Here is a 23,525-nt window from a genome sequence, read left to right as displayed (position 1 = left end):
GAAGGAGTCTCAATAATGTCTACCAAAAGTCATGGAGAAATATTACCAGTAAGACTCTCTTCATACATATATTCATAACCAAGTAATTTTAGGAAACTCTAGTTATTTGTTAAGACTGTAGAGGTAGACAAGAAAATTATTAGCACAAAATTAAAATAGGAGTGAAGGGAACGCAGGACAAGGATGAAAACAAAAAGGAGAATACTGAAGACATCAAGTAAAATACCAGCAATGTTTTATTTCTTAAGCTGGATGATAAAGACAAGATTAAAGACCTATTTTCTTTTAAAACAGTCTATCAAATATATGTAATACATGCTAAGGAATATATTTTATCAAACATGCATATTAACACACATGTACACAAAAGCCTTGCCGCGTAGAGAAACAATTAACACCTGCACACCTGTCCCTCATCCACAGAGAGCTAAAACTGTGGTCCCTGGACAGGATGAACTTCATAGTGCAGTTACAGACTGGTGAGGATCCATTATAGCAAGATGATCTGGATACACTGGAAAGTTATCTAGGAACACCTGGATTTCAGTATTTCTTCTGTAATAGGTAACAAGTTATTCTGAGGAACTTAATAAATCCCATTAGCTACAAGGAGGGTTTTTTTGTGTGTGTGTTTTGTTTTTTAATCATAAAGTATAAAGCAAGTGAGTAAGAACACAGCCCGATAGATAGGTCACTTTCTGCACGTCCTCTGTATGTTGTATGAATTCCATCCTGGATGAGCAGAGTATGCCCCTGGCAAACAACAACTGCTCCAGACCATTACACCTAACTTTAGCCACCAGCCTTTGATGTACTGAGACCCTTGCATTTCATATGCTACACTAGCCCTTGTCTCTAGCATAGATGGAGCAAATAAAATTTGTACCACTAGTAACAAAGCCTCAAAGTACACTAATACACAATCTCTAACCTCATTTTCCTTGAGTAAACTGTCCATGATACAACAACTGAGTTGTCAAACGACAATTTTAATGTCATACTCATTTTTATCTTAGTAGTGAAAATACCTACAACAATAGAAGATTTTCAGTTTTTGCCTGAATTTTTCTGAGGACATCATCAAGTGAAATACTGTATACTTGAAATTGTTTTAAGATTTTTATTTCATTCTTAATTTTAGGGAGAAAGAGAGCACACGAGCAGGGGAGCTGGGCAGCAGCTGGGGGGGGGGAGGGAGGGAGGGAAAAGAGAGACAGAGTATCTTTTGTGCGTGTGTGTGGAAATAATACAAAACGTTTATTTTCGGTATCACACAAGAACACAGCTAAGTAATCCAACTCTACTGCAGCATTATAAAAATCATCCCTTCACCACAGGGTAAGATTTAAATGCATCTGCACAAGTATGCATGCTATATTAAAGGAGAAAGGTTGCTACTGCCCTGCCAAGAACTTACGGCCCCTATCCAGGTCCTACTCCAATACTGGTGGTCCCAATGGTTTTAATGAAATAAAAAATGTTTAAAAAATAAAGCATTTAAAAAGACAAGTCAAAATGTCTCAGTAACCATATACCCATCTCAAACTTCATTTAAATGTTATATTTGCCTCTTGCTAATAAGCTTTTATTTCACTCAAACTGAGCAATAAATCTTCCATACTGACGTATCTTCCTTGCCCAATTAATCCAAAGGAAGAAAAAAACTGCAATGATTAGTAAAGAAAAATGTAGGAATTAACACACCCTTTTAATATGTTTTTAAATATTTTTAAGGATTAAAAAGTGTTTAAAGTTTGTAATTCCTAGTAGGAAAACATCATCTGAATGAAAACCCTAATGGTAAGTCACTGTAAAATGTTTCAGTTGCATGCGGGGCAGAGGGGTAGGGATTATCTTCACAGCACCCCAGCTTTCTCCATGAGAACGTCAGAGATACACTGGTTTGTATTATTGTGACATCCAATAGGTGATCTAAGTTGCTTTTCCTTCAGCAAGGGCTTTGTTTGTCAGAAAGGCATTATGCTTGACCTCCAAATTTGTCTGACAAATTACGATGAGATTCATAACCTTTGGGCTACTCTGATTATTTTGACATATTTGCTGGGTTCTGGGCCACATCCTGGAAGGCCACCATAACTTCTGGATCCTGCATGGCTGCAAGAACCTCTGGGTCACTAAGAATTTCATTCAGCCCAGGCATTCCTGCCATTCCAGGCATTCCTCCCTCCCCCACCCCCATTCCAGGCATGCCTCCAGGAAAATTACCAGGCATTCCCCCAGGAAAGCCACCTGGGAAAGAGTCATACTGAGCTCCTGATTTGTCTGGCTTTTTCCTCCCTCTGGGCTCTCTCATGTTCTTCCCAAGCCTTCTTAACCCTTTCTATTCTTTCTTTGATCTCTCGCTCTTCATGTTTTTGCTCACACTTTCTCTGATGTTCAGCAATTTTCTGGGCCCTTGGTTGAACTTCTTCCAACATTGCACGAGCATCTTCATCATAATCCAGTTTACAAGCAAGGGCAAGATCATGTGCTGCTTCTTCCCAATGGCCCAGAAGTCAGTGTGCTTTCCCTTGCCCCTTGTAAGGCTGAGCTGAATCAGGATTTATTTCAATAGTTCTGTCACAGTCTCAGATGGCAGCATTTGGCTTCTGTAATTTGATGAAGACACTGGCTCTTTGGGCATATAGAATGGCCAAGAGAGGATTCAGTTTGATGGCATCCATGAACAAGTCAATGGCATTCCGTAGTTCAACATCATTTAGGGCATCAATGGCAGCCACTTTTTTATCATTTGCCTGATCAATCATTTCCTCAGTTATCTCTACATTTTCATCTCCCATTTCTTGATGGGAATCAGTATCTGGTTCAATCACACCTTCATTGTCAATATCTAGATCACTTTCCTCACTTGATGGTTCATCTGTCTTTATGTTTTCCTCCACCTTCTTACTATCTGTTTTTTCTCCCTTGATATTGTCTTCTGATTTAGTTTTATGAGTAGCAGATGGTATTCTACCCTCCATGCTCTTTACCTACTCCCGCAGGAAGCACATTTCCTTGGTGTGCAGAACACTCGGATCCTGCTTACACATTTTCACGAAGGCCCAAAGCTCGCTCACTTTGCAGGGGTCCATGGTCCACAGGTGGTGGTGGACCATTCCAGGCACAGGTACTAACTTAGAGTGACCGTGTGGAGAAAGAGAGTATCTTAAGCAGGCTCCACACTCAGCACAGAGCCTGATGCAGGGCTCTATCCCATGACCTTGAGATCATGACCCCAGCTGCTACTTGAAATTGTTTTTTTTTTTTTTTAATTTTTTTTTTTTTAAATTTTTTTTTTCAACGTTTTTTATTTATTTTTGGGACAGAGGGAGACAGAGCATGAACGGGGAAGGGGCAGAGAGAGAGGGAGACACAGAATCGGAAACAGGCTCCAGGCTCTGAGCCATCAGCCCAGAGCCTGACGCGGGGCTCGAACTCACGGACCGCGAGATCGTGACCTGGCTGAAGTCGGACGCTTAACCGACTGCGCCACCCAGGCGCCCCTACTTGAAATTGTTTTAAGTTTATAGTACATGTATTAGATGCTTACCCTGCCTACCCCCCCCCGCCTTTTTTTTTTTTTTTTTTTTTTAAGGAAAATGCCTAATCTACAGTCCATGGTAAAGAGGCATCAACCATGTTTTATTTCCTGTCATTTCTTCCCTCTCCAACCCCATTCTGGTGTTTGGTCTATTGCATCAGGACCTATCACCAGAGTAGCCAATCTATCAGATGATCTGTGGCTTATGGTCTGGATGAATAAATCGGAGTAAATCACATTCCATCTGCAAGAAATTTGAACTACGACATAACAAAACAATCTGCAAGCTGTGAAAGGAAGCCAAACCTACAATGGCACACATTGTTCTTACAGCGGAAGAGATATGGCAAGTAAAACTCAAGTTACAGGAAACAGAAATCATAAATTAAGCAGAGGAATAGGAAAAAATGGATTAATCATAAAGCAACAAAAAGCCTAGTTCTAACAAATGTGTCAACAACTTGCCAGTTACCAATTCCATTTCTCCAGAAACTTAGAGTCTGTCTTGGAAAACCTGAAGTCTCCTTTCTTTGCAAAACCAAGAGATAGTCAGGGAGATACCCTGAACACTGGGAAGTTAAAGGAACAGGAAGAATTGTTAATAGAGTTATTTCACCTCAAAATTCTCCTACAAAACTGGTGACTGTGTAATTGTAACAACATCACTGCTGTTTGTAAATATGGTCACGATCCAAAAATCTTTCCCAAAACAATATTTCAAATATCACACTGAAACCCTCCAAGAGTGAACTCTGGCAATTCTTTCACAATACATGTGAAATCCGCCATATCAGCTTAACTTCGGCATGAACTTCTAGAATCTTCCACCATGCTAAGTGGTTTAGAGTGCCTTATATAGTCTCAGGTTCAAGGATTTCATTTTTAACTATAAATACATGTGTACAATACATCTACTATACAACCAACATCAAAAGGAATGGTACTTACTCTTTTTAGAACACTATGTTGGTAATATATGGTGCATAGGAAACATAATGGAAAATGATCATCTGTCCAAAAACTGTTCGAAATTTAGTCTTTATGCTAAAAAAAAAAAAACATGGTCTAAGAGTAGTCTTTCATAAAAAAGATGTGGAATATATTTTAACTAAGAAAAACTAAAGGGAAAAAAAAAGCTGAGAGAGAATACTGAGAACAGAGGACTCCTACCCACTGCCAGGTCTCAGTCTTCTGAAGGAAATGCATTCCCTCCTTGATTAATAATCATTATTGGGGCGCCTGGGTGGCGCAGTCGGTTAAGCGTCCGACTTCAGCCAGGTCACGATCTCGCGGTCCGTGAGTTTGAGCCCCGCGTCAGGCATCTGGGCTGATGGCTCGGAGCCTGGAGCCTGTTTCCGATTCTGTGTCTCCCTCTCTCTCTGCCCCTCCCCCGTTCATGCTCTGTCTCTCTGTCCCAAAAATAAATAAAAAACGTTGAAAAAAAAAAAAAAAAAAAAAAAATAATCATTATTTCCCGAGTGTTGACAGTTATTCTCTGATATTCAGTGTGAGCAAAAACACACTCTCTCCCCCAGAAGGATTTTCATATTAAACAGACATCTAACAGACACAGGCCTAAATTAAATTAAAAAAGTAAAAAAAAACAAACAAAAAAACAACTAATTAGTTTTCATTGTGAAAATATCAAGAGGAGGAAATATATGTAGATACTAAAGAAAGAAATCTCTCTTAAAATGTAGATGTCATGGAATCAAGAAAAATCATCTGCCCTACTCATCACTCATCACAGAGGTAGTATTTCTCTACAGAATTCTCACATGGGAAGATTTAAGACCAATCAAGTCCTGTATGAGCTAAAATTATCTTAATTTTTAGGCATTGGGATCACATAAAAGATGAAAAAATATTCTCAGAATAAACTTACCAATCTTAATATATGTCATTTATGTATTTTTATACATTTCATTCGTTACATATTAACTGTTTTATGTGTTATGTTTTGAGGTTAGGAGAGAGAGAGAGAAACAAATTCAAAACATACCAGAAGAGTTCTTACCCCAATCTTGAGGAGTTTATGTTGTGTGATCTTTTTCCATAAAGCATGCTTGTGAAAGATTTGAGTGATTTCCCTGAAAACTAGAAACTATCTTTCTTGATCATGCAAATGCACAGCAAAAAGATACAAAACTTTCTTCCTGATGAAACTTTGGGGGACTAATTTTGTCTAGTGCCTGAAAACTACCAAATCATGAAAAAGCCCCTATATTTCCCCCAGCCAGTGCCATTTCTGATTGCCTTGTCACAATGTAAAAGAAAAATAAGAGTTAGAATCTTTTTGTCTTTCTAGGTTGAAATAAAGTCAAAGTAAGTGCCAGGAGTAGGGCATTCCAATTCATTTTCATGTTTTTAACTTTGTCCCTTTTTTCCTCAAAAAGTAGAAATATTTCTATGCACCCTTTCAATCACCTCCCTGAGAGAAATAGTCTTCCTTTCTCATTTCCAATAGTGGGGATGTAGCAAGATTCTCACACAGAGTTGACATCGAGGTTTTCCTTTTTCCAGGAAGCAACTTTATTCGTGCCAGCACGGCTCAGTCGGGCTGAGTCCTAAACTGAGCCCCGAACGCCATATGGCAGAGTTTTTAATATATTTCCTAGTTCTTTGTCTCCCATATATGGTAATACACACAAACATGCAGTCTGATTAAGTGATCTCATGTTACAAGTCGTGAGGGATGTTGTCACATACACGCATAGCCAGGTTACCTTGAAGTTTCTGTGTGTGTGTGTGTGTGTGTGTGTTTTCTTGTCTTAGGGAAGGGACCCTACCAAGGAAGGGCTCCAATTCACTCCACATGAAATTAGCTATCTTCAAAAGGATCACAGCCTTGGAGAAAAATAAGGGAAGGTGGCTAACATAAAAGGTGTCAAGTAACCTTGAACACTGTGGCTCAGACTGTATGTTGTGCAGACAAAAAAAAAAAAAAAAAGTAACTCAAAGGAAATAGCTTCTGGAGACCAGCATTGCTCTCCACAGGGTAAAATACTCTTTCTTTCATACATTCATTTCATTCAAACACTTCCTAAGGTAAACGGTGTATTCGTCTTGAAATTTTTATGTCAGTATATTTATATCAATGTGTGTATACCCTTATCTACATATAATTTATCAATACATGCACTAAGGAGGAAGGGGAAGCTCCTTGGCTCAGCGATAAAGGGGCAATGTGCAACATACACTCATTCTACCCCGCCTTACACAGAAGTGGAAGTTCAACACAGCTGACAAGGGTGTGTTCCATCACTGACTTGCTACAAAATCCTAGGCCATCTTCACCACCACACGTGCCTTTGCCTAAGGCTAAAGCACACTTGGCCTAATTTTAGTCTCTTCTCTGTTTCCATAAAGCTCAAAGAGAGGCTTCCTGTTACAACTTCACTCATCTATTTTCAAAAACTACATACATATTGTACCTTAGGACAGTAATTTTAACCACACTCACTGCACTCTTAGTGGGAGAAAATGTCTGCCAATTTGTCCAGGATACCTTGAGGGTCTTTTGTTTGTTTTTTGTTTTTTTGTTGTTGGGGTTTTTTTTGTTTTTTTTTTTTTTTTTACTTTACTGAGTCTCCTGAACGATTCTAGAATCCTGCCTTAATTTCTAACTGAACGCTTTATATATCCTGGACATTTCATTGTGCAAATACTCTGATCAAATGCAGAAAAATCTAAATACACTACATTCAAAATACCACCAATCTTGTTTCAAATCCTGTCAGAAGCACTATAGAGTACTGCACCTAGATTATGTCATAATAATTTGGAAACAAATTAAAAAATTATTGCTTTCTTTGTAAGAATCACACATGTGTAACTCTCCACCTACAATTTTGTTGATGAAATCCTCACTATTGTGTTTTGAAGGAGAAAACAGTAATCTGGGGTCCTTTTTAACATGATAGCCTGCCAACCCTCCAATAACACAGTACACACTGCAGGCCACAGAAGGCAAAGTGGATCCTTTCCTACTAGCTTTCTAGACAGCTTGTATCAAATACCTGCACTTCAATCATTAAAATAATTAAGACACACTATAACCCCACTATGGCAAACTTCAAAAAACTAGAATTCTAGCCAGAAACATTATCATTCACAAAATCACTTAAGGTTCAACTTTACAACACAGGTTTTTATATTTTTTTATGTGTTTTTATATTTTTATATTTATATTTTATATAAATATATATAATCTGAGGTTCACAAGAGTCCATTTTTAACTGTAAATAAATGTGTACAATACATCTACTATTCAACCAACATCCAAAGGAATGGTACCTACTTTTTTTTTTTGGGGGGGGGCACAAGTGAGCCAGGGGCAGACAGAGAGAGAAAGAGCATCCCACGAGTGTCAGAGAGGGAGAGAAAGAAGCAGGGTTCACCTGAAGCAGGGCTCAAGTTCACAAACCAGGAGAGCATGACCTGAGGCAAAGACAGATGCTTAACTGACTGAACCACCCAGGTGCCCAATACTTACTCTTTCTAAAATACATTGATAATATATGGTGGACTTGGCAGCATAATAGAAAATGATCATTTGTCCAAAAACTGTAAAAAATTTAGTGTGTGTGTGTGTATGTGTGTATATACACGCAGTAGTGTGTGTGTACAGATATACCTATATCTAGATCTATATAGATATCTATATAGATCTAGATATAGGTATATCTATAGATCTGTATAGATATATAGATACATCTATACACACACACCATTTTAATCAGCAATTAATATCTAAGAGACAAGTCAGGTTTATTCAAGGTCCAGGCTATAATGAATTTACCACTGGAAGTGATTAGACACTTGTAAGATCATGATTTTAGTCTTTTACAGATTACTTCCCTCCTTATGTTACTATGAATTTGAAAAAAGGGGCAAGAAATTTTGAATACTAAACACCTTCAAGAAGTGATCTATTTTCAAAGTGTATTTCAAAAACATCAAACATATTCTTACTAAAATTTAGTATAATTCATATGCCTTTGAAATGCCAAATTTTTACCCTTTGGATTATCTGACAACAGTTTTTCTGCAGTAATTTTTTTTTAAAAAATTGTAATTTATCATGGCTTAGGAAATCAGCTAACGAAACATTAGAAAGATATATGGAATCAAATTAAGGACTTCTTGTATATGGATTTGGTGATGTCTATTTTGGTTGACTGGGTTTTTTTAATTTCTTTCTTTTTACCTTTTGACCCCCTTTACTCATTTCTCCCACCCACCCCTCACTTCCTACCTCTGGCAACCACTAATCTCTTCTCTGTACCCATGAACTTGAGTTTTGTTGTTAAGACTCCACATAAGAGATATTATCTTTATTCACCGTCTATTGGCACTTTGGTTGTTTCCCTATGTTGGCTATTGCAAATAATGCTGCCTTGAATGTAGGTGCACAGATATCTTTTTGAGAGTTTTCCTTTTCTTTTAATAGATATCCAGAAGTGGAAGTGCTGAATCATGGCAGTTCTTTAATTGAGAAACCTCCACACAATTTTCCAGGATGGCCGCACCAAGTTAGACTCCATCAACACTGCAGGATGGTTCCCTCTATTCCACATTCTCACCAACACTTGTTATTTCTTGGCTTTTTGATACTCTGCCTTCTGACAGGTGTTGAGAGGAGATCTCATTGTGGTTCTGATATGCATTTCCCTGACTGGTGAAGGTAAGCAGGTTTTTATGTACCTGTTGGTCAGCTGCAGGTGTTCTTGAAAAAATGTATTCAGATTATGTGCCTGTTTTTTTAGCCATTTCTCTATTGATTTGTAGGAGTTCTTTGTATATTTTTGACATAAACCCCTTATCAGAAAGAAGATTTTTAAGTATGTCCTCCCATTCGGTAACTTGTATTTTGATTTCTTTCCTTCAGAGTGTAGATACAGATTTCAGTTTGATGTAGTCTCACTTATCTGTTGTCCTTATTTTTGGTGTCAGATGCAAAAAAACAAAACAAAACCAAAAAAACCATCACTGCCCCCGATCAACGTCAAGGAGCCTACCACCTATGTATGGTTGAAGTTTTATGGTTTCAGTTATTATGTTCAAGTATTTATTCCATTTTTAAGTTATTTTTTGTGTATGGTGTAAGATACTGGTCCAGTTTCCTCCATAAACACATGGCTGTCTAGCTTCACCAACACAATTTATTGGAAAGACTGTCCTTTTCCCATCTGTTCTTGATTTGTTATAAAGTAACCATATACGTATGTGTTTATTTCTCAAGTGTTCAAAAGAGTTCAATACCTTTTCCTGAATTTACCAACCTAGAAATGGTTGCATAACCAAACACAGGAGCTCAAAATTCTATTTCAGTTTCCTATAGCTTTCTTTCTTCCCAGTGATAAGCTCTATGAAAGTTTATAAAATGCATTAATCCATTACACACACACATTAACAACTGCCGTATGTGTAGAACTGTGCAAAGCATTAAGAACAAATTGACTACATTCTTAAAGTTCTATAGCACAAATAAACATTTAATTTTGTCAACTTATTAATTCCTCATTATATATAAAAGATATGGCTAATGATACAGCTTAGCAAAACTTAAGTACATTTCTATTCTCCAGCTAAGTATGCAAGATTGCCTTCATCGTTACTTGTCCCCACTACTCACCTCTGCGTATCTTGTCTGTAACTAGCTGAAATAAAAAGTTAAAGTAAATCGATAAAATTATCTAAAGGTCCACTGGTTTCTTCAGCAAAAATGTACTTGTTTCTCACGATATTACTAGCTATGATCCACAGAGTATGCTCCTCATGCAAATAAGTTTGGGAAATGCTAGCTTAAAGTTTAGCAACTTTGCATCAGGCCTTGGTTACTAATATCCACTTTAAATATTCAAATGAGGAATATTATGCCTAGAATTTCCCAAATATATTTTACCATGAGGCCTTTTCCCAAAACTTACTATCTTCAAGAATATTCCATGATACCCAGTTTAGAAAATTATGATTTAACATTTCTGAGTTCAACTTTTTCACTCACTCTCTTTCTGCAGAATATACTCACAATCCCACCCTCTCAAATCAGGTAAATCATATCTACTTGATGGTAATTAAAAAGCAGAAGCAGGCACAAATGTACATATTAGAGAAATATGTTCACAACTTGCAGAAAAAGACATTTAAAAGACATATATTTAGTATCAGAATATTATTAATAAGTCACATATTGGTTATGGCAAGTAAATAGCATATGGTCAAGAATCAACTTGTGTATATGGGGCCCCTGGGTGGCTCAGTCGTTTAACTGGCCAACTTCAGCTTAGGTCATGATCTCACTGTCCCTAAGTTCAAGTCCCGCATCAGCCTCTGTGCTGACAGCTCAGAGCCTGAAGCCTGCTTCAGATTCCATGTCTCCCTCTCTCTCTGCTGCCTCTCTCCCATTCACACTCTATCTCTCTCTCAAAAATGAATACATGTTCAAAAAATTTAAAAAAAAAAAGAATCAACTTGTGCATACTTGGCTCTTGCATATTTGACTTGACAGTCCTACACTCAGACATAACTGAGAGTTACAACTGTCACGTAAAAAAAACAAGGAATATAGTTACTTGTTGAGGGCACCAAAATTCTTTTCTCTGTAAAAACAACAAGAACATTGACAGGTATTATGAAAATCACCTTTTTCACAACTCTGGAAGTTAATCAAACCCATGTGTCAGTCTACGGAATGTTTGCTGAAGTAGGTAATGCTGAATCTTGGTATAAAAAAAAAAAAAAAAAAGACAAAACCACAGTGAACGTTGTAGCATTTTAATTTATCCTTTTTCCTCCACCTCATGGCCCACAGTCTCTTCTGAGTATGATGGTTATCTTGAACACCAACAACCTACAGCTACAGTGAAAAACAGAAGCCTAACAGCCACTGGATAAGACAAAACAAAGTTGGAGTTTCTCTAAATTCCAGTCCCCAGGTAGCTGCCATAGTTTCACCTGTCTCCTGAAAACCTGAGTTCTAAGGTTTGTTTTTGTTTGACTTAAGTCAGAGATTTCCAGTATAGTTTCCCTAGGAGCACGTGCTAAAAATTATCAGCAGTAACTGCTTACCACAGCAGCTGCCTAATGTGATGGTAACAATTGAGGCAAACAATAAGCTAAGCTAAACCATTAAAAGGAAAAGCTGAAGAGTAAGATGTCCAAACAAGGCTTTGAAAAGCCCAAATGCTATTCCTAGGTATCCAGTAAAGACGATGAACATACATAGAGCTGTCCACATGCCCAGGAAAGACCTGACAAGGTCCCATGCTCTTACTTCTGACTAATCTTGTGCTTCACAAACAGGAAGTGAGAAGGAAGCCAGAGTTGTAAACTGCTTTCCTGAGCATAGCCAAGTGTGTCTCTACACAGAGACAACAGGGAAAACTGGGAACATGGTTTGTTCCAGATACTTAAGGAAATCTCTTACCATTAACTGACCACTAAACTATTCTAATAGAGACCTCAATGGCTACATAGGACATAATAGACAAGAATACACATACTATAGAATTCAGGTAAGTCATTTAACAAATCAAAAGTACCAACAAGTGGGGGCAACTGGGTGGTTCAGTTGGTTAAGCGTCTGACTTCGACTCGGGTCATGATCTCATGGTTCATGAGTTCAAGCCCCGCGTTGGGCTCTGTGCTGACGGTTCAGAGCCTAGGGCCTGTTTTGGATTCTGTGACTTCTCTCTCTCTGCCTCTCCTCTGTTCATGCTCTGTCTCTCTCTGTCTCTCTCTCAAAAATAAACAAACATCTTAAAAAATTTTTAGAAAGTAGAAACAAATGTTTTCAACAGCAAACCATAGAGGTGTGGGTTCTTATTTCCAAAGTTGCTGTATTACTAAAAAAAGTTAGTTTTCAACAAAAATTAGCAGATATGCCAAGAAACAAGAGCATATGTCAAGAGAATCATACAACTGTCCTGAGGAAGACTAGACTTTGGACTTACTAGATAAAGACAAGTTATTTTAAATATATTTAATGAACCAAAGGAAACCATATCTGATGAATTCCTGAAGGCAGTGGGAGAGCATATTCTAAGCACTGATAGGAAAAAGACCATGAACTAAGAATTTTATATCCAGCCAAATAATCCTTCATAAATGAAGGATGACATTCTCAAGTAAGCAAAGAGTGATAGAATACTTTGCCAGGCAGCATGCGCTACTAGAAACACCAAAGGAAGGCCTTGAAGCTAAAGTGAAGTAACATTAGACAGCAACCTGAATCTACATAAATAGACACAGCCAATAAAAGTAACTACATACATAAGTTAACACAAAAGGCAGTACAAATATCTTGTACCTCATTATCTGATTTAAAAGGCAATTGAAAAGAATAATTATAAATGAGTCCTGAAGAGTATACAGTGTATGAAGATGTCATTTGTTTGACAATTTAGCACAAAAGACTATACGAAGAACCCAGCACTGCTGAATCTTATGCTGTTGACAAAGGTAAGGTTTGTTTTTGTTTTGTTTTGCTTTTAATGCTAAAAATATATATATTTAAAATAAAATGCAGCAGAGACCCACACCTTTGCAGGCAGTACTCAATTTTCAAATCACCAGTTTGGGAACTTTAGTGTCACTCTCAGCCCTATAGGAAGTATAAAATGCATAGAATTAGTCCACTTTATATATTGGAAATGTACTTTATAACAGTATGAGCAACCTGCTGCTGGAGCTACATTTACTTAGGTTATTACCTTCCAGAATCCAAACAACTTCCTTGAATACTCTGCATCAAGATATAAAGATTTTGTTTAGGTGTTGCTAAATTCAGTACCTATAAAAATGCCAACTCAAAACCCATCAGATCAGTGTTCTAATGTGTTGTTTAATAAATGCTTGTAGTAAACTGTCATACCAAAATGAGATACAGTAAAGATAGCTGATTTCACCTAAAAACATAAACTTGTTCTAGCTTTTCTTCCATTTATTTTTTTCTTACTGTTTTGTACCAGTCTCAGCCTACTGATAGGAATGCTATCAGCTGCAAATGTCCAGGGGCACTCACGTGGGCCCCAGTCAGCCTCCCAACAGCCATCTCCTGTCTCCAAAACAATGTTTTGACTGAACTAACCCTGGTTGTTCTGACTGTGATTCCCAGATACCCTTCAACAACAACCATCAGGAAACTTGGAAAACAAAATAAAGGTTTATCGCTTACAAAACTTGGAAATGACACAGCATAACCAGGGATACACAATGAGCTCCCAGGTAGAGAACACACATGCACATGCAAGGGTTCTGCTGTCCTGGGGTCAAGCATGGGGACCTACGGTTTGGGAGGCTCAGTCTTTATTGGTGAATTTAAAATGTACAGGGAAGAATTTAAGGCACAGGAAGTGAAAAGTGGTCCTAATGGTCAGTTATCAAAATCAGCTAACATCTCTGAGGCAAACACAATGAAGATGAAATCCCTGCCTTCATGGACTGCATATTTGCAGGGGATAAACATAAATAAACCAAATAATTACAGATCCAACTAAGTACTACAAAGGAAATTAAAAAGGGAATTAGAAAGAAGGAGAAAAATAGACAGGAAGGCTTCATAGGGAGCTGATATTTAAGCTGTGATCTACAGGATGAAATTAAGCCAGAGCATGAGAAAAAGCACTTGTGTCAGCAGAGAAAATGATATATGACCAGTCATGTTTGTAAAGCTGTTAATATCTCAATAATGTTACAGGTTCAATACCTACTTTGTTCATGTCAGAAAGTACATGGTAAGAAGAAAAAGGAAAAAAAAGTTAATATTTTTTAAAGGCAAAACAGAAACATCTATTTGTTTACTACTGATGATTTGAGTACTGGTCATAATTTTTTCATTACCCTGTAGTAGAATGATATACGCATTTTCTTGCCACCATCACAAATGTGAAGTGTACCTGCTCACTAAAGTGATGTTGGGATTGGCCACATGGCTTGATTTGTCCAATGGAATGAAAGTGAATGTGTCAATGTGGTAGGCGCATGCATATCACTTATGAAGAATCAGAGTTTTCCACTTGTCTTCTAATTTCTGCCATTACAGTAAGAAGTTCTCCAAGATAGCTGCTGGCCCTTCAGTGTGGGCTCAAGAAACACACAGAGAGCAAACCTGAGCATAGCCTTCACGCAAGGAACCACATACCATAAGCCAGTCAAGCCCAACCTGGATCAACCAACTCCCAGGCAATCCACAAACAAGAGTAAACAATTGTTGTTTCATCCTGTGAGTTTGGGGGATATCTGTAACAGCTGACAAACACTTCTAATACCAAGCACTGAACTAGAAAATTTCATATTTCATCCAAAGTTCTCACTGACCCTTTGAGATAGGGCTTAAAGACATACCTATGTAACCATTAAGAAAATGAGGTCATGAAACAGACAGACAGGTTAAGAACCAATGTTCAAACCCAACAAATGCAATTTCAAAGTTCTGTGGCTTTTTATTACTGTGATAGCCACCTTTCTCATCATTAGCTTCAGTCAACTAACAACAGCATCAATCAACACGTAGATTCTTGGCCTGTGGCTAGTCTAGGATTTTCAGATGTGAATTACAAAAGATAAAGTAAGAACTCTAATTGAGGTTTCCTGATTTGTTTTTGTTGTTGAGTGAATCTCAGGATTCACTTTACCTACTTTGACAAACTAAACAGAGTCCTACCAAATCTTAATACGACTTTAAATAATATCACTATTTTATCTTCCAAAAAATAGAGTCAAGAAGCAAGCTACACCAGGGGGAGAAAGTATATATAATTATACTATTGATCATTGTCATTTGATTAGAATAATTTATTTTTTATTTTTTAAAATTTACATCCAAATTAGTTAGCATATAGTGCAACAATGATTTCAGGAGTAGATTCGTTAGTGCCCCTTACCCATTTAGCCCAAACCCCCTCCCATAGAATAATTTTTTTTTAATTAAACTTTTACCACAATGTGTTCATGAAAACAAGAAGACATTTTAAGTACACAATTTGACAGTGGTAACCCCTCTTCAAAAAGAACTTATTAAAGAAAAGATGTTCCTTTTAGAATTAAAACTTAATAAATTAATAAATTCCTTCATCTTAATGAATAAAGCCATGGTAAAAATTAAAAAAAAATTAAGTTTATTTAACTGTATGTTCAGTGCTGCATTTTAAGGGTCCCCCCCCCCACATATTATACTGCTTTATATCCCACTAGGACAGGATCTAACATGATTTAGAATAGGGTTGAAAACAAAGGGCATTTATGCATTCCAAAATACATCAAAATCAAGTTTGCAGTAAGTAGGCTAACCTACTTCTAATGAAAGGGGAAAAGTGTAACTTCCTGATACTCTTAATTCCATTTAGTATTTTGTGGTAGGGAACACACAGACTGCACCCATGTTGCAACCTATCTTCATCAGATTAAGGAAGGCTTTGGACGTTTAACTTATAAAGAAACTTCCGATTACCTTAAGAAGAAAAAGAAAAAAAAAGGCTGACCAAAGCATTTTACAAGTTTTAGTTATTTTTAGAATTACAGGATAAAACATTTTTCCTGGCAGTTTTCTCATTACCCTACAGACTACAATGGCTAAGAAAAAGGTGTGTTTCCAAGAAAGGAATTTAGAATCGTTAAACGCAATTAAGTAGGATGTTTCCTGAACCTCCTTCACTGAACTCGATCAGAAAATAATGGAGTTAGTCATCCTATTTTATTCCATTTCAAATACACTTATTCCCCTCGGGCATATATATAAAAAAACATATTCAACATCAAGACTAACCCACAAAGTTAAACCAAAAAGATGAAAACCAGAGATAAAAAGACAGACAATATGCTAATAAAAACTGTACTGAATATACTTCCAATGAAGTAGGTAAGGAAATACTCCAGTCTTTTCATTCTGTGTTGCCAAATCTTATTGAAAAAATATTTGTATAAGTAATTATACTTTTTACAAGTGAGTATCATCAAGATGTACTAGAATAAAGCATGCCATTGTTGTAACAATCAATTTCAGGAAACCTAACAGGTATTGTAATGATACCACAATTTTGATCTTGTTTTTGTCATTTAACAGATAGATACTGTCCAAGTACCTTAACCTCTTAATTATAAAATAGGAATCTATCACATACTATTTATTCTGCCTTCCATAGAGTGGATAATCTGAACTAGTAGTCTGCCTTTCCCTTTGCATGAATAGGTAGTTCCATGTTAATTTAACAAATTAAGTGTATTCTAAGGTGAGGCAGAAGAAGACATTTTCCATCAGTTTCAACTGACGATCTATAATAATCTTAAAAAAAACATGTACACTCCTCCTTGGTCAATCCTCCTGTTTATAAACTCCCAACCAACCGAGCAGTGAACAGCAGCTGAAAATACCTGCTGCTTAAAATAGACACTTAGGCACAACAGACACCAAAAAGACAACTGAAATCAAAAGGGCAAGTGGTTCTATATTAAGTGATAGGCATTTACTTTTGTTCAATGAATACTGAATTTTATTATTTAAGTACCATGTATTTTAAAGTAAGAAATCTAACAATGAATAGAAATATGTGGCCAAATCGGTTTTAATTGTGTAAGCTAAAAGATCAGTCGTTACTGGAACGCTGCAAACTGAGGCCAGTATTTCTAACACTGAAATTAATCTTTTGAAGTTAACAGTTTGAAATGAAGTATGAAATCTCTTTCAAGCCAACTGTTTATTTTCTAACCCAACGTGAAATGCCCTTGTCGTGATTCACCTGGCCAATGTCTTCACTACTGCAACCTCTTATATGCTTTGAGGGCATCATTCCATCGGCTCAGTCTCAGCTACATTAATATCTCATGCTTACTTAGGCTTATATCACCAACCAAATGACCATTGAGTATCCTGTCAACCTCTACTCAGAGGTAATCATTGCCACACCCAACTCTTTACCTGTTTCTGAACCATAAAATGAGGGGCAAAAAAAAATTTAGACTTTCAGGTACAGGGGTGAATATAGGCCCAGAAATATTTAAGATCGTGCTCATTACTGTTCAAGTTCACAGAACTAGAAATAAAAGTAGGGTATTTCGGGGTCCCAATGTAATCACTATTCTTAACTTCTTCCATCACTGGGAAGGCAAACAGGCTTAAGAAAGGTAGTATATTAGGAGGACTTTCTGTCAAGACAGGCAAGCCCCTCAAAGGGAATACTGACCAGAACAGTGGCTTTAAGTCAGTACCTGCTCAAAGTGGAAGTTCATTTATTACTACAGTATCAAGTATAGTACCCTACTACTGCCTCTATTATTTTTTTATTACATAACATATAGCCTTAGATCAAAATTCCTGATTTAAGTTATAATGGCAATACGTAGCTGGTTCAACAACTTATATACCCTATTTATGCTCAATAATAAAACATTATTGGAAATAGGAAAAAGTTTCACACAATTCTACATTACTTACAAATCTATCTCAAAATGATGAAACAAAGAAAAAAGTTCATATAATTAACCACATTTACATATAAATGTTACCAGGGACTGAAGTGATTGAAATGAAGAACAATAGAATTGTTCATAATATGTAACTTTAATTGTATACTATTTAGAGACATTTCTTTCTCAATCCAGCCAACACTGTACTATCCCCTTTCATGGACAAGAAAACAAAGACTCCAAGAAGTCTAAGAGTAAGTTGCTGAAACTAGCAGAAATTCAGCTATCTTCCCCATGTGTTACTCTTAAAACAGAATGATTGTGAGATAAACAGCCTCAAATTCTTTGAGGAAGGCAATCTGTTTTCTACTGGCTGTCTTCTAACTACTCCGACCTACATAGTAAAAGAAAAGAGATAGGGCCTAGGCACAGACCTGGAACCTAACAAGACTGGCCACTTCCCCCTTAGACTCATAGAACATAGTCTATTTTCAAGTTCACCACATTCTTCAATTCACTGTTGATCACAGCCAATAGATTTCAATATTTTTTTTTATCCTGGATGTTTTTTCAGTTCTGTTTTCATTGTATTTTTTTTTTATATTTTCTGTTTTTGTCTTGAAATTCATCAGGTCTCATCTATTAAGTCAATGTTTTCTTGTATATTCAACATTTTTTTCAATATTCTTATTTTGAAACACTACTGTTTCCAACATCTGGGTTTTTTTTTCTATTGACTCGTTTTCTTAATATAAATCACCTTTACTTTTTTTTTTTGAACATATAATAACTTTCAACTGAGTGGACACTGTAGATACGTGTTACAGACGAGTCTTTCTTCTTTCTCTGAAGAGAGGTGACTGTTGCCTGTAAGCAGTCTCTACTCTTAAGATGTGGTCCTTCTGGATTATTAATGAAAATCCAAAGGTGTTTACTCACTACTTTTAACATGACAGGATTCCAACCCTCAACTCTGTTTCCTTGGGTGTGAGTACCTGCTTCAGTCTCTGGTTGTCTTTCAGCCTTCCAGTTGATGTCTTCACACTGCCTTGGAGTACTGCCCCATACTGTACAGTTCAGGAGTTAGCAAAGCCTTCAAGATGTTATAATCACATATGCCCCAACTGTTCTGTAGCCATCCCAACTGCCCTGGGAGTCCTGTGTTCTAGACTGTGGCTTCTCAGGACAAAAATCGTAGCTTTCTTCCTTGCCACTACAGGAATGGGGAAGTGGCCTCAAGATAAACAAGTAAAATGATATTGTTCACTCTTCAGTAAGGACTTGTACACTACACATAATTTGAACAAGAAAGGTTTAAACCTCTCTTTAAAGGTCTTTTTTTTTTTTTTTAATGACTTGGATTTAATCATCAGAAGCAAACTAAGTAGCAAGCTTACAATAAAGAAAACTCTCATGTGACGCCACCCAGGCACCCCTGTCCTTATTTGATTTTAATACCAACACTTTATTTCATGAAGTAGGTCATTTTTCCTAATTCTCTGGAACGGTGTGTTTAAGAAGCATGTTGAATGTTCAAATTCTGTTAGAACTTCCTACTAAAACTGCCTAAGCCTGGAGATTTTTTTTAGGGGGCAATAGGTTAGGAAGATAGCTTTTTGGTAGCTGTTGAATTAACATAATTTCTGTAACAGTTATTGAATTATCTAGGTTTTCTCCTTTGAGCTATTTTTGACACTTTTTTTTTTAGAAATTGACCAATTTCCTTTATATCATCACTTGTTGGCATATTAATTTAAAATCTATAGGAAGCCATTGGTTTACAAACTATATATTTTCTTTCAAGACCTGTTTGCCTTTTGCAAACTGAGCTCAGACAGAAAGGGGCTGGGGCCACCCCTCAATCTGATCCCTTCCAAACAAAGACATCCACAGTGTCCCTGAGAGTCTAGCTCAAGGAAGAGGGAGCCTCTGCTGGCTCTGTACACTGAGGTCGCCTTGCCCACCACTCACTCCTGGCCAGCAGTGGAAGCCCGCCTTGCTATGGTCATCACCCCTTTTTTTTTTTTTTTTTTTTTGTGGTTGGAGATGAAGTCCTCAATCCCCAGTAGCAGAACTGCTGTCTTTTATGTTTACAGCTTGACAGCCAGGGGCGCCCAGATGCCCACCTCTTTCATGTCCACCAAGGTACTGGTTTCAAAGCTTTCTGGGTGTACTTGGCCCAAAGGAAAGTAAGCAGACAGATAGATGGCGCTGGCCTCATAGTTCTGGATAAGGGTACGAAGAATGACCTCTAAGGCCTGGACAACAGCCTTATGGCCTGTATGGCCATTGTTGCACACCAGTCACAGCCTTGGACTTTTCTGTCAAAACATGGGCCACAGCTATTTCAGAGGCCCCACCTCCTGGAATCATCTGGGGGTCCAGAAGGACATGGGGGCATACTTGCATGGCATTCTGGAGGTTGCATTTCACTTCTGAGAGATTCTCTTTGCTGGCCCCATGGAGGAGAATGGTACAGGCCTTGGGGTCTTTACACTCAGTGATGAATGTAAAGTACTCATCTCCAATTTTCTTGATATCCAATACACCTGCTGCCACTGTCCCAGCATCTTCTCTCAGCTCCGCTGGCCAGCTGACTACCCAGGCCCCACAGGCTCTGACAATGCCATTATTGCCTATCTGACAATGAGTAAAACTCTAAAAAGTCTGAGGAAATATACCCAAGAAAGGAACAAACTTAGAAAAAAGAGGCCCCCCCTCTCCACAGCTGAAATTGAGAGCTTAGACCTTTAAAAAGGTCTGGCTGCGGTGCCTGGATGGCTCAGCTGGTTAAGCATCTGAGCTCCTGATTTGGGCTCTGGTGGTGAGATGGAGTCCTGCAACACGCTCTGAGCTGACAGCGCTGAACCTGCTTGGGATTCTCTCTCCCCATCTCTCTGCCCCTCCCGTGACTGCATGTACTCGCTCACTGTCTCAAAATAAACATTTAAAAACTTAAAATTAAAAAAAATAATAATAAATGAAAAGGCCTGGCTGTAGCCCATTGGATGGTCAAGAAGTTTAGCAGCCTGACCTGGTCCAGAGATGGTGCACCATCAGCAGGCCAAGGCTGGGATGTCAGAAACCATGGGCTACGATACATGGCCAAGAACTCAAGGCAGCTGAACAGGGTACTGCACACAGGGACCAACAAGCTGGAGCCCTTCTACTGTGCCAGGGAACTAAGGCTGGCAGGCACAGAACCGCAGGCTGGGACTGGCCAACATGAAAACCTTCACTAGGGTGTCAGCAAACAAAAGCTGCCTGGCAGGGAATGGGGGGCCAGAACTGCCACCAAAAACTTGCTAGAGAATAAACAACACTCCACGCTGCACACCCATGCTAATGGCAGCTGTGGACCCGGCAGGAATGCAAGCATACCACAACCAGGAGGAAAAACCCCTTCCTCCTGCACTATCCCTTCAGCACCCTCCACTGAGCAAACTAAAATTTTCCTGGCAACAGAGAGATGTCCACAGGATCTAGCAAGACAGCAGTGACAAGTAGATTTAGACATGAGAGACAAATTAAGTGGCATCTCATGTAAATGTGGGTTTTATCCACTGTTGATTCCCGTCAGAGATTGAATCTCTTTCATTTTCTGCCTACTTTTAGTTGGTCTTTACTGCCTTCACCATAGATCTATTATACAGATATATATATATATAACATAAATAGATCATCTCTGTCTATGTTTCTGTCTTAATACATATAGGTGGCATAACTTTTAGTTTTTATCTACTTCAAAGTCGGCCATTCGAGATATTGTGTCATCAGTAGAAGTCAAAAGCTGTGGAGGATGATTTGATTTAGAATCTAGAGAATACTTTGAGCAGAGAACTTCCACTCATTTAATGTTTCAGACTACTTACTGTGAGGTTTTATCAAACATGGCCATGTTGGCATTCAACGGTACACCTAAGTGTCACTGACAAACCCTTATCCAAGATGTTCTCAGGGGAAAAAACAGATTTCCACTAGACCTCCAACAAAATTGAATTTACTCTAAAGCATATGAAATGGTATCCTCAAATGGACCAGATAAATGCCAAAATCACATTTATAGCTCACAATGTCAAGGCTCAAAAAAAATCCTGTCCACAAAATGCAGCAAACTTGGAAATGACATGTCAATATTTTTATGTGTTAAAATACATAATATTTAAATACATGTTAAGAGACATGTAGTTTGGAGGGATAGATTACACAAAATTAACTCAGATCGGGGTATTCTCTACAACAAAGGTAGTTCCTAAACATGCCAGCTTTAATATTATATAGTTAGCAATTTTTTTTTATGTCATTATATAGGACTTTAAAGTTCTAGGCAGCAGACCAATAAACCACAATCCTGTGGGAACCACTTAAAAGCAAAACTTTCCTTCTAGTTCTTGTGGTAATACTTTGTGAAACAATAAGAAAGCTGTATTACAAAATCAAGTAACATTGGCACCAAACACCACAGAATATTTTTATGCAAGAATTGTGTGTCTTCCAAAATGTATTCTTTTGTAAACAAAGTAAGAAAATTTAGCAGTGCTCACAACTCAGTAAGAGCTGACTATACAGGATTTATTGGTCTGGGGAGCAGGGCTACTCTAAGTGATCTAATTCCTTGTCACACAGGAATCAGACCTCACACAATTGTCAGAATTACTAGGGAAGGAGCAGAATAAAGGATGCGTTGAAGGATCAGAAGAGTCATCATTGATTCATCAGTCTGACAAGCCAAACCTACCCAGACACCTAAGGGGGACTTTGAGGACAAAGTTATGCTGAGATCTGTGAATAATAGTTGCCCTCGTATAGTTCCTGCCTCAGTGGGTCCCCAGCCCAGTGATGAACCAAGGCTGGTTATGGTAAAACAGTAATGATGACTAGCCATCATTAGGATCAGTTAGATGGCGGAACACGATGGGAAGGACAGGTTGGAACCCGCAAGGCACCATTTGTCTGTCCGTCACCTAGTCTGAAAGCACAAAGACCTTAGGAGAAAAATGGCTTCTGTTTCACTTCAGCGTTCAAAGTCTCACTCTTGCTCCTTTGATAATTTTAACCAAAATAAAAAAAAAAAAAATTAAAAAGGAAGAGGAGGAGGAGAATTCCCAACTTAACAAAACCAGCATATGGATACCTGCCATGGATGAATATTATGCAATTCAGATATACACAAAAATGAATTTATTAAGCCTAATTTTTCTTAAGTTTTTACTTAAGAGCCTCAAATAGGACTCAAAGTTCTTAGATCTGTTTAAGGAGCCGGTTTTGTTTTGGCTACCAACTGCTACACTACCATCCGGATGTTAATGCTCATACTACACAAGTTAACATAATAGGTTGAAGGACTAAATGTGACTGAAATGTATTTCATTATGTGACTCTAGATGAACCCATACCTAGCTGAACAGGAACAATGTACCAATCATCCTTTTATCGGATGTCCTCTGCCATCCTCCGATGTCCTCTGACCTGAGTCCTCTGCCTCTTTTTTTGTTGTTGTTATTCTTACTGACACTTGCAAGTGGACTCCATCTACGCTACTTTTTCAAAAACTCCACAACACAGGTAAAAACAG

At 37.8% G+C, this 23,525-nt stretch overlaps 1 protein-coding gene and 1 pseudogene across 1 annotated transcript in view; both read right to left on the bottom strand.

Moving 5' to 3' along the window:
* Positions 1-23,525, bottom strand: part of CRPPA (CDP-L-ribitol pyrophosphorylase A) — a 320,876-nt gene that overhangs the window by 229,916 nt on the left and 67,435 nt on the right. The gene's annotated exons all lie outside the window — the stretch shown is intronic.
* On the bottom strand, positions 1,595-3,095 carry LOC131509332 (hsc70-interacting protein-like; annotated as a pseudogene).

Source organism: Neofelis nebulosa, chromosome 4, assembly GCF_028018385.1.
Source record: "Neofelis nebulosa isolate mNeoNeb1 chromosome 4, mNeoNeb1.pri, whole genome shotgun sequence".
Classification (NCBI taxonomy): Eukaryota; Metazoa; Chordata; class Mammalia; order Carnivora; family Felidae; genus Neofelis; species Neofelis nebulosa.
The sequence above is the reverse complement of the archived record's forward strand: the minus strand, read 5'-3'. Positions and strand labels throughout refer to the sequence as shown.